The sequence below is a fragment of the Cetorhinus maximus genome, chromosome 10 (genome assembly GCF_964194155.1).
Source record: "Cetorhinus maximus chromosome 10, sCetMax3.hap1.1, whole genome shotgun sequence".
NCBI lineage: Eukaryota > Metazoa > Chordata > Chondrichthyes > Lamniformes > Cetorhinidae > Cetorhinus > Cetorhinus maximus.
This window is the reverse complement of record NC_135888.1, coordinates 18,060,701-18,078,198: the sequence shown is the minus strand read 5'-3', so window position 1 is coordinate 18,078,198 and position 17,498 is coordinate 18,060,701.

Below are 17,498 nucleotides of genomic sequence, written 5' to 3'. Positions count from 1 at the left end.
GCATTGAGGGTGAGGTAATGAATCTGTGCAGTCTCTATAGCAGACAACGGCAGCTGGGAAATATCCAGTCGCTTCTTAAAGCGAAAACCCCACGGAAAAAAAAAAATCTTTGCATAAGACTCGGGCCTTTATTCTGTATATACATAAATATAGAAAAGACACATCTGTTCAGTCCAAACAGAACTTGTTTCTGAAAAAAACAGCTGCAAACGTTGGGAAGATTAAAAAATTTTTTTTTTAATAAAAATTAAATAAAAAACGAATTATGTCAAACCAAACGGGTTTGCCTTTTTACCCAGGCTGCACGTGCCTTTCATATTTATAAACAACCGGCTAGTAAATGAAATACATTTTTACAACACCTTGCCTGGGAAGCACTTTTTAAAACAAGGAATAGGCGCTGTTGCATTAGCTGCTGTTGTGTGGGATGGAATGTGATAACATCCAAATAGCAACTGGATACCAGGCACAATGCTCAGTACGTGACGACTTTATTCGTCTATTAACCTCGTCTCTTTCAGGTAAATGTTGATACCTTTAAGCCGTTTGGGACTTGTGGTTTATTCGTTTGTATTGATCCGTCAGTTAACCAATCCGAGCGTCCGTTTTATAATTTGGTCCCGTTTCTTTTCTATTTACTTTGAAGAATGCGTTTTTGTTTTTGTTTTTGTTTCCATCAGATATATTTTTTTGGGGGGGCTCCCAGTTTTTTTTAATTCATCGGTGTAAGGAAGTCATTTTCCTCCTTTTAGTAACTTTTTTTTTTCTCTCTCGCCCACAGACCTTGTAGGTCACAACTGATTCCAAATTAAATGTTTAATCCTGACTCGGCACAATTTCCTAAACGATTCGTTAAAGTTACGAGATCATAGAAATGTTGATTGTTTCATACTGAAAAAAAAGTTCCCGATTTCCCCTATCTCCGCCCACCCCCACTTTGCCTGTCTGTGTGTCTGTGTGTGTGTGTATGTGTTTAAATATATTTTGGAAAGTGAAATTTCTTGGCTCGCTCACACAAGTTGCCCGGCAACAGGAAACCAAAAAGGACAAATGTAACCAATCCGAAGATAAAGAATAAGATTTTCTTGACGTCTGACCCTTTTAAGAGAATGGCGGGAACAAATCCCTACAGTCTGAAACCCCGCAGTCCCTCCCGTGGCGAGCACGGCTCCTTCAGTTTAACTTCCAAATTCCACTGTCAGCTCCCGCCCTACAGGTGCATCCCCAGAATTCCTGAATGCATATTTTTTTTTAAAAATAAATATCCCACACGGAAACAGAAACCAGCGTGGGTCTGGAAAGAAAAAAATGCTGCAGCTCAGAAAGAGGCCATTCGGCCCATCGTCTCCGCGGCGGCTCTTTGAAAGCCTTCCCCACTTGCCCCTTATTTCCCAGTAATCCCCCCCGCAACCCCCAACCCCCAGAGTTAAGTGAGACGCAGCGAACGGTTCGGACAGAATTTGGAATGGGCAACATCTTTCTCTTTAAACCAGTACGACTCGGCTGATGTTTGGGTTCAATACATGTGCAGAGAGGAATGGGCCGCTTTGATAACAACCACAGATTAAACGTACCTTATATAGTACAAGTCATGTGTGACCCGAGTTTTAAGTGAAGGTCTTTGGCTTCTGAAGAGAAGAGGAATATTTCAAATGTCTATTGTGCCCCGGGTTGTGCTGATCAGAAGTCGGTGCATTGATTATCTAACGGGGGGGCTATTTTAGTACGCACAAATTTTTGTAGCGTCCAATCCGAGTGTTTACGTGGCTCGTCCACGTTGTGTCTTAACTCCAGGAAACCACATCCAAGGGCAGTGAGGAAACCGCGACCGAGGGCAGTGACTCAGGTGGGAGCGGAGCTCTGGTAAATTGGTCTTGATTTTCAGTATGAAGCAAACATAAATTTAGGCAAGCGTGGAAGTTCGTCACCTAGGTATTGATGAAACTGGGAAGCCGATCACATGGTTAGTGGTCCGGAGACCCACCCTGAATTACATCATTTGAAAGTGCCACCTTTATTAATTAATTTTACATTAACCCAACAGCATTGGCTAACATAGTTATAATTAACGCCGTGTAACAACTATCTATACAGTAAAACAGGTAAAACCCACCACCATTATGCCCGACTATACAGGTTCATTTAACCCTTATGTACAAATTGTCCACCTTACCCGCCTATCGGGGATCAGGTGTTGGTCTTCCCACCCTGGAGACATACAATACCCATCTCGTGGAGTCTCTCTGTCCTTCATCTTGGGTCTTGTGACATCTCTTCGGGTGGTCTCTTTCGGTCGCTCCTCTGACTACTGGTCTCCAAAGATTTGCAAAAGTTCCAATGTCAGGGAGATCGTCAGTCTCGAAACAAGCTGGGCGAAGGATTTGTACTTCTCGATCTTCAGGAAACTCATGAGGTCATCGTTCTTGTCGAGCCACTTCCCTCTCGCACCCATGACGAATCCGAAGTATTTTACTGACACGCCGCCGGTCAGTTCCAGTATCTCCTTCTCAAGGTGTTTATACTTATGCTCTTTTTCGGCCCAAGCTTTTTCCAGTGAGTCATTATTGTTTTCAAAGCGTACTGTCACATCCACCACCGCGACTACTCCGTCTTTGACCAGGACTAGATCTGGTTTCCAAAGGGACCCGTCTTTTCCGAAGAGTCTTGGTTCTAGGTGAGATGTCCAGCCGTATTTGGCGATGAACTGCTGTAGGCGGTCCAGGATTTTATTGTGTCTTTTGATTCTAGCATTTTTCACAAACGGACAGCTGCCGGAGATGTGAGCCAATGACTCGAAGGGGGCCTCACATCTCCTACAGGATTTGTTATGATGATGTCTACCTCTGTTTAGGGTGGATCTCGTCGGGTAGAGATTGCACCGCAGAAGCAAACTATTGATGAGTCTGGATTGCTTTAAGTTGAAACACGTTTTTATCCAGGAATTAGAAGCATTGTCGTTTTTGTAGTACTTGACGCCAGTTCCTTGGCATTGGAGGTCGGCCCACTTTGAATATTCAACCTCCCTCCAAGCCTCGTATCTATTAATGGGTTTGGGCCTTCGGTTAGCATCAGCCCATCCCATCTGGATAGCGAATTGTTCCAGGCTACCATCGTCATTCGCCCCACTCGGACCTCCACTATCCGTAAGGGCTTCTTCGATCTCCCTGAGTACTTTGAGGTTCTTCAGGGATTCGATTGTTTGTTTATTGTCAATTCCGCAGAATTCAAACGAGGCCTCTATCGCCCCGTCCGGCGAGCTCTCCAACGCCTCTAACTTTCGGATGATAGCGGACGGAATCTGGACTTCAAGCCTAGGCATGCCTAGTCCTCCATTCCTGTTGCTGCTGTATAGTAGACCATCCGTCGTATGTGGCGGAAGGTGTAAAATTTCTTTGGTTCCGTTTTTGATATAATGGTCCAGTTTAATTAATGTATTTTGTGACACCTCTGCGAGGATCAGGTGAAAGTATATCCGGGGTATCATGTGTGTTTTGAGGATTTCAATCCTCTGGATAGGCCGAAGAGCTGCCTTCTTCAGATTCTCTATCCACATTGCGATTCTGGGTCCCCACTGCTCCTCAGCCACTCCTGCCCATGGGTCGATTCTGGCACCCAGGTATTTCTCCGTCTCTCCTGGTGGTATGTACGAGATCGGACCTCCTTTCAGCTGCCAGTTCGGTCTAGTGTTGTACAGGAAAGTCTTCTGTTTGTGGATGAAGTGGAAGCCTTTGGTCTTCCCGGCATTCATCTCCAGTCCAGTTTTTTGGCAGAAGTCCTGTACAATGGCCAAGTTCTTTGTCATGCCGGCATAGGAGTCGCTGAGCAGGGCTATGTCGTCAGCGAATGCCAGAGCTGAACAACACAACTTCTCTCCCCTCCAGGGCAAGTGGACGCCCAACTGTGCCTCTTGAAGGGCGCTGATGAGAGGATCCATCGCAATATTAAACAGTATTGGTGAGAGCGGGTCACCTTGTTTGACCCCTCTCATGACTTTTATGGGATTTGTCTTTCCGTCTTTGCTTTCCAAGTATGTGTCTGTGTCCGTGTACAGATCTTTAATCATGTTAATGAACGTGTCGGGCAGCCTCACTCTTTGCAGAGCCTTTATGAGCATTTTATGCCCCACGGAGTCAAAAGCTTTTGCCAGATCTACGAAGACAACGGCCAGCTCTTTCCTGTTGCGTTTCGCCCCCTTCATGATGTTACTGAGAATCGTAATATTCTCATTGCAACCAGGAGTCGCCACCAGGAACCCTTTCTGTCTGGGGTTGATCTGGACCCATTCGCTTAGGCGTTTGGCGATGATCTTCGTGTAGAGCCTTAATAAGATCGGGCCGATTGTTATTGGCCGCCAGTTGTCTATGCTTTTGAGCTTCTCCGTGTCATCGGTTTTGGGGATCAGGACGGTACGGCTCTTTTTCAGCATCCGAGGGATGGATCCAGACTTGAGCCAGAGAGTGAAGAGGCGCGGAATCCTTTCTTCAAACTCTTTCTGGATGTCATCGATGTTATCCCATTTCATCCCATCGGGACCTGCCGCCGTGTTCTTATCCATGCCCTTGATGGCATCTTGCACCTCCGCCTTAGTAATGGGGAGTTCTAAGCTGTCGTACATTCCTGCTCCCCTGTATGCTGCAAACTTCTGTAGGTTTGCTTTGTTATTAGGTTTGGAGAGTTTTTCCGTAAAACACTCCTCCAGTTCGACTTTGCTTAATGGACAAAGTTGGGTGGACGGTGCACCCATGATTTGACGTGCCAGTTTTCTTTTGTCTGTCTTGTATACCAACTGTGTGGCTTTAAAGTGTGCCTTTTTAGCTGCCCATCTTTTCTTTGCCTTCGTGTTCTTACTCCCATCCTTAGGGCGAGCTACTGCTTTCCTGGACCGCTTACCAGGTTCAACAACCTTATTTTCCTCTAGTATGGTCTCTGTTATACATTCTACGAGGCCGATGGCTAGGGCTCTCGCTTCGGGGTCGTTCTTTGCTCTCATCAATTCCTCAGCCGATTTCAGCTGTTCGTCCAGATCCAAGTAGCTTGGAATACTGGCTGGGGGTCGCTTCTTCCTTGCCATTTCGGGACCGCTCCCTGGCACCATCTCTGCGTCCTCCCCCTTAGGTGGAGATTCCATGTCCAAAGCACCTTCCGTCTGGCTGCTTTGTGCTGTTATTGTGCCCGCTGACTTCTGCGCTGCTTTCAGGAGACTACGTCTCTTAGAGCCAATCTGTTTATTAGTTTTTGATGTTAGATGGACTGCAATCTTTTTGTTGATCTCGGTGCAGCCTTCGTACTGCTTCTCCAATTTAATGAGGAGGTCTGTTTCCTCTTGCGTCCATTTGTATTCTCTCCGGCCAGGCTTTCCCTGAGGTAGGTGAGCTGCAATTCTTTTTTCGTTCCGTACTTCAGCGTGCCTGTGACGCTCATGCTGGCTGAGTCCACTCTTGGATGTGAATTCCATTTCACAATGTTCACATTTGTAGATCGTACCTACAAAGGGGGGCCTCACCCCTTTGCATTTGCTGTAATGACAAGCAATGGAGTGGTACTCGCCAGTTTTTCTGCATTTGGAACATCTCGTACGGACGATCTTGATCTGATGTTTTACGGCCATATGCTTGCAGAACTCGCCTACCCCGGAGAGTAACAGATTGCACTGATTACAGAGCAGACCATCAACGGGGTATTGGATCTCCACCTCCTTCTTTGCATTTCTGTCCTCGCTCGGTGGTAGCACCACCGGCTCTACGTAGGTGGGTGGGATCCCTGTATCGTCATGGGTCTCCACCACACTCTTCTCGTTCAAAGTTTCCGTTCCCTTGAATTTAGTATTATAGAAGGTAAGTGATTTTATGACTATCGGGTCTTCCCTGTCGCTCTCAGGGCCTGACTCCGACACCTTCTCGAGTGTATTGACATTCACTACTGGGGGTTCCGGATCTGGCAGTCTGGCTTGCTTCTCCGGTTCCCAGTAGGGCAGGTAATATTGTCTAGGACCCACCTCGGCGGTTTGTGTAGAGGTGGACCTTTTTCCTAGTTCCTTGACTTCCGAACTAGTACTTGTGTAGCATTTGCATTTTTCACAGCGGCCTGCTACAAACGGCACTGCTGCGGGGACGTTGTTTATCCGGGGCGCTTCCCAACCGGGCCACTCTGACCGATGACGGTCATCCATATTTTTTTATACGAATCGCTTGGTCTACGCAGACCACACCCAACGCAGTGCTCTTTGGAAGGTCGTTTTGCCAACGAAACCTTTCTCTCTCTGTGTGCCAACTCGGATAACGGTGACGTTGTTACCAGCGGGAGCCACGAGGAGGCACGACCGACACTGTGAATGGCGAGAGCACCAAACCACCACAGGCCCTGTAACTATTACCCAGACGAACTCGCAGGTTAGACCGCACCCAACCGAGTCATAGTTACTCCCGCCAGAAAGTCAGATTCACTCCGACTTTTACCAGAGTTAATCAGCCTCAAATCCACCGACTGTGGGGCTGAATGCAGCGCTCAGCGTCTTTGGGGTTGGGGGGGGGGTTTCTGTAGAGATTTTGCATTCAGATTCGCAGTTGATTCTCCACAGAACTGGGTGGAAACGGCCTGCCGGCTAACGAAATAAAACCGAAAAGAATTAGGAATTATTGGCTCTGTCTGTCCGGCCTCTGAAGAAAAAGTTTACATTTTGGGTCAACTCTCCATTTGATTTTATTTAAATCAGATTTTTTTTTAAAAATCAGTTTTAGTTCCTCCCCCCTTTCGTTTCATTCCAATATTTATTTAGAGTTCTGGAGATTCCCGTTATCTTCCTGATCATGACTCTTTGAAAACATGGAGAGTTAAAGAAACCTCTTGTTCAGACTGTCAACCCGCTGCTTATTTGCCAGAGTCCCTCGTCCTTTTGGCCCGAGTTTGTCATTTTGATTTCGTTTTACAGGCGAACGCTCTCGAAGAGCAACACGAGACAAAATTTATCGAAAGGTTAAGGTTGTTCTGGGGGGGAAATCCAATAAAAAAGAGGGGATTGGGGAGGGTGTCGGATGGTAGAATGGATCTCCGGAAAACGTGTTCTAATAAAAACTGAGGCGGGAGTGGGGTGGGTGGGCAAAGATTCGCTTGGCATTCTTGGGGGGGTATCTTTTTGGAATGAAGAGTTAAGTTTCTACATAGGTATCAATAAAAGTTAAATTAAGGACAGAATATGTTGGAAATACTCAGCAGGTCTGGCAGCATCTGCGGGGAGAGAAACAGAGTTAACGTTCCGAGTCTTCGGAAAAGGGTAACCCTACTGAAAAAAAAATTACACTTTTTGCGGCTGTTTCCCTTTAGTAAATGGAAGATTGGGGAGAGAGGAGGGGATTGGAGAGAGATGTTCAATTGATGAAGTGATGGGACACTGGGAGTCCCTCCCTACCCCGTCTCCTCGTTTAAGATGCGCTTTAAAACCTACCTGACCGACCCGACACGTTAATTTTCTTTATCCCACAGGCGCTGCCTAACCTGCTGGGTATATCCAACATTTTCTGTTTTTATTATAAACCTTAAATCCTATCTCGGTTCGACCAAGCTTTGGGTCACCAATATCCCCTAGCCCAGTATCAAGTCTTCTTTTCCAACTCTCCTGTGAAGTGTCTTTGGGACCTTGGACCAGTTTCACGGTGCCGCATTAACGTTATTTCCCGTGATTGAGGGATTGGAATGAGAATCCACCAGTATAACGTTAATTGTAAGAGGTTTAAGACAGAGAGCCGAATAAACTTTCCTGCAGAGAGGACTGTGAGGGCTGTGGGCTGGAATTAATGATTTAAGCGGAGACCGTGTCAACATCGAAGAACAAGCGATTGAACAATGAGGACATTGGGGAACAGAACAGGCACGTGGGAATATGACCAGCGCTCATAGAAAGGCTAAGCACCATCATCTATTGGTTGGGCCGAAGGGCCTTTTTCTATGTTGTAATTTCTATGGCGGTTTTCTGTTAGTAGCTGCTTTTGGTGCTCCAATTCAGAAGCTGGGCTGTTCCAGATTCAGGATCAATGCGTCCATGAAGTCTCTCCCTCTAGTGTGTTTCTAACGCCAGGGATGTGTTCTTTGGGTTTTACTGCCGGGCGGGGGAACAGCCAGGAATTTCCCGAATCGAAGTTTTAAGGCAGCATCTTTTTTTGATTTTAATGAACAACACGCATTTTGGAGATGAGGCTGCGTTATACAGCAGAGTGAGGTTTATATATTTTTATATCTTATCCACGATTAATTGGAACATTGGCCATTGATTGAGCAGGCCAGCATTTGCTGCCTTTAAGCGTTGTCAGGTCATAGAAAAAGTCGAGGAGTGACCGTACGAGGAAACCATTATCCGAACTGGAGATGATGTAAATAAGGTGAATGCAGTATCTGTCGCGAGGCTGGCTCATTGGAGACACAGAGGCAAACAACAGTCAGCACTTCTGGAACGGAGGCCCCGGTGCTATGCATTCAGCATCTCTGGAACAGCAGCCCCGGTGCTATGCATTCAGGACCTCTGGAAAAGCAGCCCCGGTGCTATGCATTCAGGACCTCTGGAAAAGCAGCCCCGGTGCTATGCATTCAGGACCTCTGGAAAAGCAGCCCCAGTGCTATGCATTCAGCACATCTGGAAAAGCAGCCCCGGTGCTATGCATTCAGCACATCTGGAACAGCAGCCTCGGTGCTATGCATTCAGCACATCTGGAAAAGCAGCCCCGGTGCTATGCATTCAGGACCTCTGGAAAAGCAGCCCCGGTGCTATGCATTCAGCACATCTGGAAAAGCAGCCCCGGTGCTATGTATTCAGCACATCTGGAACAGCAGCCTCGGTGCTATGCATTCAGCACATCTGGAAAAGCAGCCCCGGTGCTATGCATTCAGCATCTCTGGAAAAGCAGCCCCGGTGCTATGTATTCAGCACATCTGGAACAGCAGCCCCGGTGCTATACATTCAGCACCTCTGGAACAGCAGCCCCGGTGCTATGCATTCAGCATCTCTGGAACAGCAGCCCCGGTGCTATGCATTCAGCACATCTGGAACAACAACCCCGGTGCTATGCATTCAGCACATCTGGAACAGCAGCTCCGGTGATATACATTCAGCCCCTCTGGAACAGCAGCTCCGGTGCTATACATTCAGCATCTCTGGAACAGCAGCCCCGGTGCTATACATTCAGCCCCTCTGGAACAGCAGCCCCGGTGCTATACATTCAGCATCTCTGGAACAGCAGCCCCGGTGCTATGCATTCAGCACATCTGGAACAACAACCCCGGTGCTATGCATTCAGCACATCTGGAACAGCAGCTCCGGTGCTATGCATTCAGCACATCTGGAACAGCAGCCCTGGTGCTTTGCATTCAGCACATCTGGAACAGCAGCCCCGGTGCTATACATTCAGCACCTCTGGAACAGCAGCCCCGGTGCTATACATTCAGCCCCTCTGGAAAAGCAGCCCCGGTGCTTTGCATTCAGCACATCTGGAACAGCAGCCCCGGTGCTATACATTCAGCACCTCTGGAACAGCAGCCCTGGTGCTTTGCATTCAGCACATCTGGAACAGCAGCCCCGGTGCTCTGCATTCAGCATCTCTGGAACAGCAGCCCTAGTGCTATGCATTCAGCACATCTGGAACAATGGTCCCAGGACAATGTATTCAGCATCTTTTTTTATTCGCTCATGGGATGTGGGCATTGCTGGCTAGGCCAGTATTTATTGCTCACCTCTAATTGCCCTTGAGAAGCACATCTGGAACAGCTTCCTGGTGCTATGTAGCCAGCATTCCATTTTCAGCCTCATAAAGTCTCTTGATGAACGCATCCATCACATGAACATATCTCGCATTCAGTGTCTGTATACTTCACCTGACTGACTCAAACATCACATTCATAATTTAACGGCAATCACAACTGAACGTGGGGAACTTACCAATAAACAAGTAGCTTTTTTCATCAATTAAAAGGAATAATGAATTGATAGGAACCAAATTTTCAAAATCATTAATTTTTAACATTTTAAATCAAATTTTAAAAACTCGTCAGATTTCATCTTTGATATTCGCTCCAATGTTTTTTTCATTGGCTACTCAATATTATATCCACCCAAGATAAAAACGTACAAAAGGATCAGTTTAACATGAGGCAAAAACAGTCTCTATTTGGTGATTATTCCTAGACAGCATTTAAATGATGCATTCAGTGGTGTTGAGTAGGTGCTATTTAATTTGGAGATGATACTGGTTGAAACTGCCTGCTATTGCCCACTGATTGATAGGGAGTGAGGCTTCTCATTCTCACCATCGCTGCCGGTAGTGGGCCACGACACAGCATGTGATCAGCCAATTAGATGGAGCACAGCACTTCAACACTTCACTATAGGCTGTACATTCACCTAGACACATTCACACAGACATATTCAAGCCGACACATTTTCATACATTCACACATACATTCAACATCGTCTGTTCATTGCATTCATCGACCTGACCAAAGCATTTGACTCAGTAAATCAAGAGGCTCTGTGGATTGTGCTCCAGAGGAGGTTTGGATGTCCAAGAAACTTCATCACAATCCTGCAACTGCTTCATGATGATATGACTGCAACTGTCTTGAGTGGGAGATCTGAAACAGTCCCCTTAAAATCCGAATGGGTGTCAAGAAAGCCTGTGTGATAGCCCCCATATTATTTACAGTTTACCTGATTGTGGCTATTCACCTCACCAAAGATCGACTGCCCTCTGGTGTCAGCGTTAAATACTGCCTAGATGGAAAACTCTTTTCACCTCGGTTGCCTCCATGCTAAAACTAAACTGACCATCATAGACATACATGATCTACAGTTTGTGGATGACCGCAGTGTTGTTGCCCACTCTGCACTAGATTTGCAAGCCATGCTCAATCTCTTCAATTCTGCATCCAAGAGACATGGCCTGTCTTTGAATGTTGCCAAAGCAAAACTCGTTTATCAACCCACACTTGGTCAGCCAAATACTCCACGTCCCATGTATGTTGAAGGAGATGCACATTCTCACACATATTCATACACACATTCATACAGATTCACACACACACATATACACACACACATTCGTACTGACACCCATTCACACAGACACAGACACAAACACCTGACACTCACACAGACAGAAATACATTCAGACCTGGGTGAAATAGTGGCACTAAAAACCCTGAAATAATTTAAGAAACAATTAGAAGTTGCAACGGGGTGACTTTATGTTCATTCTGGATGGATGGATCAAGCTGGACTTTCTTATCTCTAACTGAATGTTGTGTGAAAACCATCCGTGCTCTCAAGATATTAACAGCTGAAGTAGACCTCCACCCCCTCCGCGTAAGCACATGTTGGTCAAGCTCACTCTTGGCTTCAGAATGCAACTCGCAATCCCTGCCGACAGTGTAATAAAGGCCTCACAAGTCTCCATTCAACAAAAATAACCTGTATTTATATAACACCTTACAGATAATAAAATATCCCAAGGAGCATCATAAAACAAAATATAACACCAAGCCACATAAGGACATGCGCTTGATCTAAGATGTCATTTTTAAGAGTGCCTTAAAGGAGGAGAGAGTGGAAGAGAGGTTGGGGGAGGCAATTCCAGAGCTTAGAGCCCAGACAGCTGAAAGCTGAGGCTTCATCGTACACACCTATGCTTAAAACGGACACTAAAGAATGGATACGCCTAATAAAGGAATAGTCAGAAGCTGCAATGGATTTTCCTTGATAGGTAAACTAAGATAGGGCAGAATGACCCTCCTCAAACATATCTGTCTTGTGAATACTCCACAGTAACAGGTTTTCAGCAGTCATCTCCCATTGAGACACTTGTCTGTGCTACAAGAGACATTCAGATTCATTGAGTTCTACTAGCTAGTACCCTTCAAAGATAATTGTCACTATCAATTCACATCAACAATCTCAAATCAACTGATCCTGTTACTTAAGGGATAGGCACTGGCCTGTTGAGCTTCAGAATTTATTTTTAGCCATTAAAGTGAATCAGATTTATCTGGAGCCAGTTTCTATTTGTACTGATTGGGATAAAATAGCCAAGAAATCAAGTTAAGAAGGTCTGGAGCGTTGGATTCGGATGTTAAAACTTCTTTAGCCAGTTGGTGAAGGATGAGATCAGAAGTCAATCTTTACTCCGTTTTAGATTTATTCGTAAAGTGAATCACACATCATAAATGTTTAGCTCCTAACTCAACAACCCCCACCCCAGGTCAATAAGCCTTTCTTTATATGTGCTCAAGTCATAATCCACCAAGTGCCCCCCAGCTGTAGACACTTATCCTTAGTTTATACAGTTAACATCAGAGGTGAGTTAGTAATACTAGTCAGCTACATAACAGGCGATGATATCTCACTGGTAAATGTACCATCTGGTGGTGTGACCGAAATCTATGGATCTGATTTAATTCCAGGTTTGTGCTGGGGTAGATGGCTCATATCCAGGAAATATTGCAGTTGGTCGTCATGTCCTCAGGACTGAAGAGGCGGAGGAAAACAATCTGCCAGAGTCCCAATTTCCTGCATTAGCAGCAAAGTCGCACTCCCCTATCACCCCAGTGCTCACTGACCCACAGCGATTGGACATGCCTGTCTATGAATGAAGGTAGAATTGGGTTTGGTTAAGATGCTTGATTGCCACTGATCATAAGGAAGGGTGGTTCGATAGTTTAATCGCCTCTTGAATCATGAGGTTCCGGGGTTCAAGTCCCTCTCTGGGTCTTCAGCACGAAAATCAAGGCTGACACCCCTGTGCAGTGCTAGGGGAGTGTTGCATTGTCAGAGGTACTGTCTTTCAGATGAGACGTTAAACCAAGGCCCCATCTGCCTGTTCAGGTGGATGAAAAGATCCCATGGCACTATTTTGAAGAAGAGCAGGGGTGTTGTCCCCAGTGTTCTGGCCAATATTCATCCCTCAATCAACGTCACAAAATCTGGATTACTTGGTCATTATCACCCTGCTGTTTGCTGTGCATAAAGTTGGCTGCTGCATTTCCTACATAACAACAGTGATTAAACTTCAAAAGCATTTCATTGGCTGTATAGCCCTTTGAGAAGTCGGATGGTTGTGACAAATGCTACACAAATGCAACTCTTTGTTGCTGCCTTGTAGCCATTGATTTCAGTCCACACTTCAGACTCAGTTCCCTGGTTACCAGCTCCATCCCTCTCCTTATCTGAGACTAAACCTTAGTGTCATTGTTAACCCCGAGAGTGCTTCTGACTACATATTCGTACCATTACCAAAACTACTTATTTCTGCCTCTGAAATTGACTGACTTCGGTCCGTCTCAATTCACCTGCTGCTGAAACCCTCATCCAGACTCGACTATTCCAATTCACTCCTGGCTGGCCTCCCACACTCCACCCTCCGTAAACTTGAGGTCATCCAAAACTCTGCTGCTGTGTCTTAACTCGAACCAATCCTGTTCTCCTATCACCTCGGTGCTCACTGACCTACATTGGCTCCCAGTCAAGCAACATTTTGATTTTAAAATTCTCATCCGTTTTTTTTCAAATCTGACCATAGCTTTGTTCCCCCCGCCACCATCTCTGTAACCTCCTCCAGCCCCACAACCCTCCGTGATATCTGCATTCATCTAATTCTGGTCTCTTGTACATTCCCAATTATAATCGCTCCACTACTGGTCTCTGTGTCTTCAGCTGCCTAGAGCCTAAACTCTGGAATTCCCTCCCTCCATCTCTCTGCCTCTCTACCTCGCTTCCCTCCTTTAAGGACACTCCTCAAAACCTACCTCTTCGACCAAGCTTTTGGTTGTCCGCCCTAATATCTCCCTATGTGGCTCAGTATCAGATTTTGTTTTAAGAACATAACATAACATAAGAACTAGGAGCAGGAGTGGGCAATTCAGCCCCTCGAGCCTGCCCCGCCATTCATTACAATCATGGCTGATCTCATTTCGGCCTCAACTCCAATTTCCCGCCCTCTCCCCATAACCTTTCAACCCATTACTAATTAAAAATCTGTCTATCTCCTCCTTAAATTTATTCAGCGTCCCGGCATCCACTGCACTCTGAGGTAGTGAATTCCACAGATTCAGGACCCTTTGAGAAAAGTAATTCCTCCTCATCTCTGATTTAAATCTACCACCCCTTAGCCTAAAACTATGGCCTCTCATTCTAGAATGCCCCACAAGGGATTTATAGTTTTATAAATACTCCTGTGAAGCACCTTGGGATGGTTTATTATATTAAAGGCACTATATAAATTTAAGTTGTTGTTGTTGTTATTTACCTACTTTAGCCAGCTGATAGTATAATTGGCCCCCATACAATTCCTGCTCTGGTGATTCCTGTTGGAAACAAATCCAACTAAACTGTGAGGACAGAATCTGCTTTGATTCTGATGCTTCCCAGAGCCGATTATCCCGATAACCCTCTCTGACTGACAGCTGCGTGTGGCATAGCTGCTTTAGCAAGGGCGCAGGAGGCACTTGGCACCTGTGACACTGTATCCCAGCAAGTTAAAAGGGCAGGAGGAGCTTGCACCTCATCATTGCTCTTAAGACTTCCCTATAAGCAGCCAATATGGCAGCCAGCCAGTGTGCAGTCAGGTTCTCCAAACATAATGAATAAATGACCCACCAATCTGGTTTCCTGTGTGTTATTTGGGGGATAAATGTTGGTGAGAGAAGCCTAGCTCTCCTTTTCCATCCAACTGCGTCACAATGGCAGTCTCGGTTTCCTGTGAAATATTTCCTCAACACTGCGCTGAAGTGTCAAGCCAAGATTATGACGTATCCACCTTTACACTCTCCCTGGGCAGCCTGGTTCACACACTTACTCCCCACTGTGTGAAATACACGATTGATGATCTTTTCAAAGACCTTACCCCCCGCCCCACAATGGCACAGGTGGGAGTAACAGGAAAGATGTCACAACTGGAGAACCTCAGACCTGGAGCACCTCAGGCCCAGAGCATCACTGCCAATGTATCAGTCACTGATCCATTTATATGTCATAATTTAAATTGCCCTCCCCCCTCCATCCAATCTTCTCCTCTCCTGAGGACATGGACATTTCCTTGGTTAACTTCCCAAAGGCAATGGCTACCTCTGAAAGTGGCCATTCTTCATGTGTGGGTCTAAACAGTGAGCTTAAGCTGTTTGACTATGGGAGGTATCACAGCCCATCCTGACCTTGTCCTCATCTGTCAGCCACCATCCACACCCACCTTAAGCAATAACCTGCTCACTGACATTCAGTTTGGGTTCCGCCAGGACCACTCAGCTCCTGATCTCGTTACAGCCTTGGTTCAAACATGAACAAAAGAGCTGAACTCCCGAGGTGAAGTGCAAGTAGCTGCCCTTGACATCAAGGCCACATTTGACCGAGTGTGGCATCAAGGAGCCCCAGCAAAACTGGAGTCAATGGGAATCAGGGGCAAAACTCTCCACTGGTTGGAGTCAGACCTAGCACAAAGGAAGATGGTTGTGGTTGTTGGAGGTCAGTCATCTCAGCTCCAGGACATCACCGCAGGAGTTCCTCAGGGTAGTGTCCTCGGCCCAACCGTCTTTGGCTGCTTCATCAATGACCTTCCTTCCAACATAAAGTCAGAAGTGAGGATGTTCACTGATGATTGCACAATGCTCAGCACCATTCGCGACTCCTCAGATACTGAAGCAGTCTATGTCCAAATGCAGCAAGACCTGGACAATATCCAGGCTTGGGCTGATAAATGCAAGTAACACTTGTGCCACACAAGTGCCAGGTAATGACCATCTCCAACAAGAGAGAATCTAATCATTTCCCCTTGACATTCAATGAAATTACTATCGCTGATTCCCCCACCATCAACATCCTGGGGGTTACTATTGACCAGAAACTCAACTGAACTAGCCAAAGTGTGGCTACAAGAGCAGGTTAGAGGCTGGGAATTCTGTGGAGAGTAACTCTCCTGACTTCCCAAAGCCTGTCTGCCATCTACAAGGCACAAGTCAGGAGCGTGATGGAATACTCTCCACTTACCTGGATGACTGCAGCTCCAACAACACTCAAAAAGTCCAACACCGTCCACACTGAGTCCACAAATCAGGAACGTCTCAGGTTTCATGCCTGCTCTGTGTTGATATCAGAGAGGGGCACTCACTCCTGATCCTGATTCAGTGAGTCTGATTGGGGATGTGTGTGGAAAGGAGGAGACGATCCTGTTCTATCGCCTGATAATATTCGATGTCTAGGTTTAGACCTATAAAATGGTCACTGAGCTCTGTGGATACTCAATGGGACATACCTCCATTGTCAGAGGAGGAAGATTGGAGATGAACAATAAATGTGCTGCTCCAAGGAACACGATATTGATTTGCCCCAACAGGAGGAAACTTCTATCATGAAGCCATCCTGCCACCTAGTGGCATTGGCCAGAAATGGCAGCTGTATCAGTGTTAGGTCTCCAAAGTTTAGAAATCTCCAGCTTCAAACAGAAAGCAATTTATTAAGGCCAGTCAAGCCTGCGATTCACTTTGAGAGTTCAATCCTTTAGCCTTTTCCCATTGGGCTAATAAATTGAATATTTTCTTACGTGAAGAGTGAGTGGTATACGTGTTGCTCTAGACTACAACATGCAGGTAAAAGTGCATGTTGCCGCAGCAACTCGGACTCCCTGAGCGAACACATCACAGGCCTTTGAGAAGCCATTTAAAATTTAAGATGGCTTTTTTTGGTGCAGGAACACTGATAGTAACATTTTAAAAAGATTTTGAACGTGTTTTTTTTTTCTTAATTTACTAAGAAACTGACTTTAGTGCCCCAGCATGACAAGCGAATGGCTCTGTGTATTTTATAAAAGTTATTCTCAGTTGTTTAAAATTGGGATACCCACAAGTTGGTGGACCAGACGCAGATTAAAATGCTTATTTATTGCAATCAACCAATCTCCAGCTGTATTAGTCAAATGCACCAAGTTACCACTCTTAAAAATATATCAAGGAAATATACAGGGAAGCTGGTGGGCTCATAATCCAAAGGCCCAGACTATTGCTCGAGGGAAATGGGTTCAATCCCATTGCAGCTGGTGGAATTTAAATTCAATTAACAAATATACACTTGGTCCCAGTCATTGACCTTAGAACTATCATTGATTGTTGTTAAAAAAAAAACCCATCTGGTTGGCTAATGCCCTTTTAGGGAAGGAAATCTGCCATCCTAATCTGGCCTGGCCTACATGGGTGACTCCAGAGTCACAGCAATGCCTAGCAAGCCACTTCACTCGAGGGCAGTTGGGAATAGGCCACAAACGCTGGCCTCATCAGCCATCTCTACATCCCATGAAAAAGAAGGAACGCATTTCAAAGCAGTTTGTTGTTTTGGAATGGTGCCCGATTCATGTCAGATTTGTCTGCAGTGATATACGCAAATGGGATTGAGTGGAAACTCAAAAAAAAACACTTCAAAACACGGCACTATTTGGGGCACAATTTGTGGCCTTCACGCCGATTGTGCCTGCAGTGGAAAT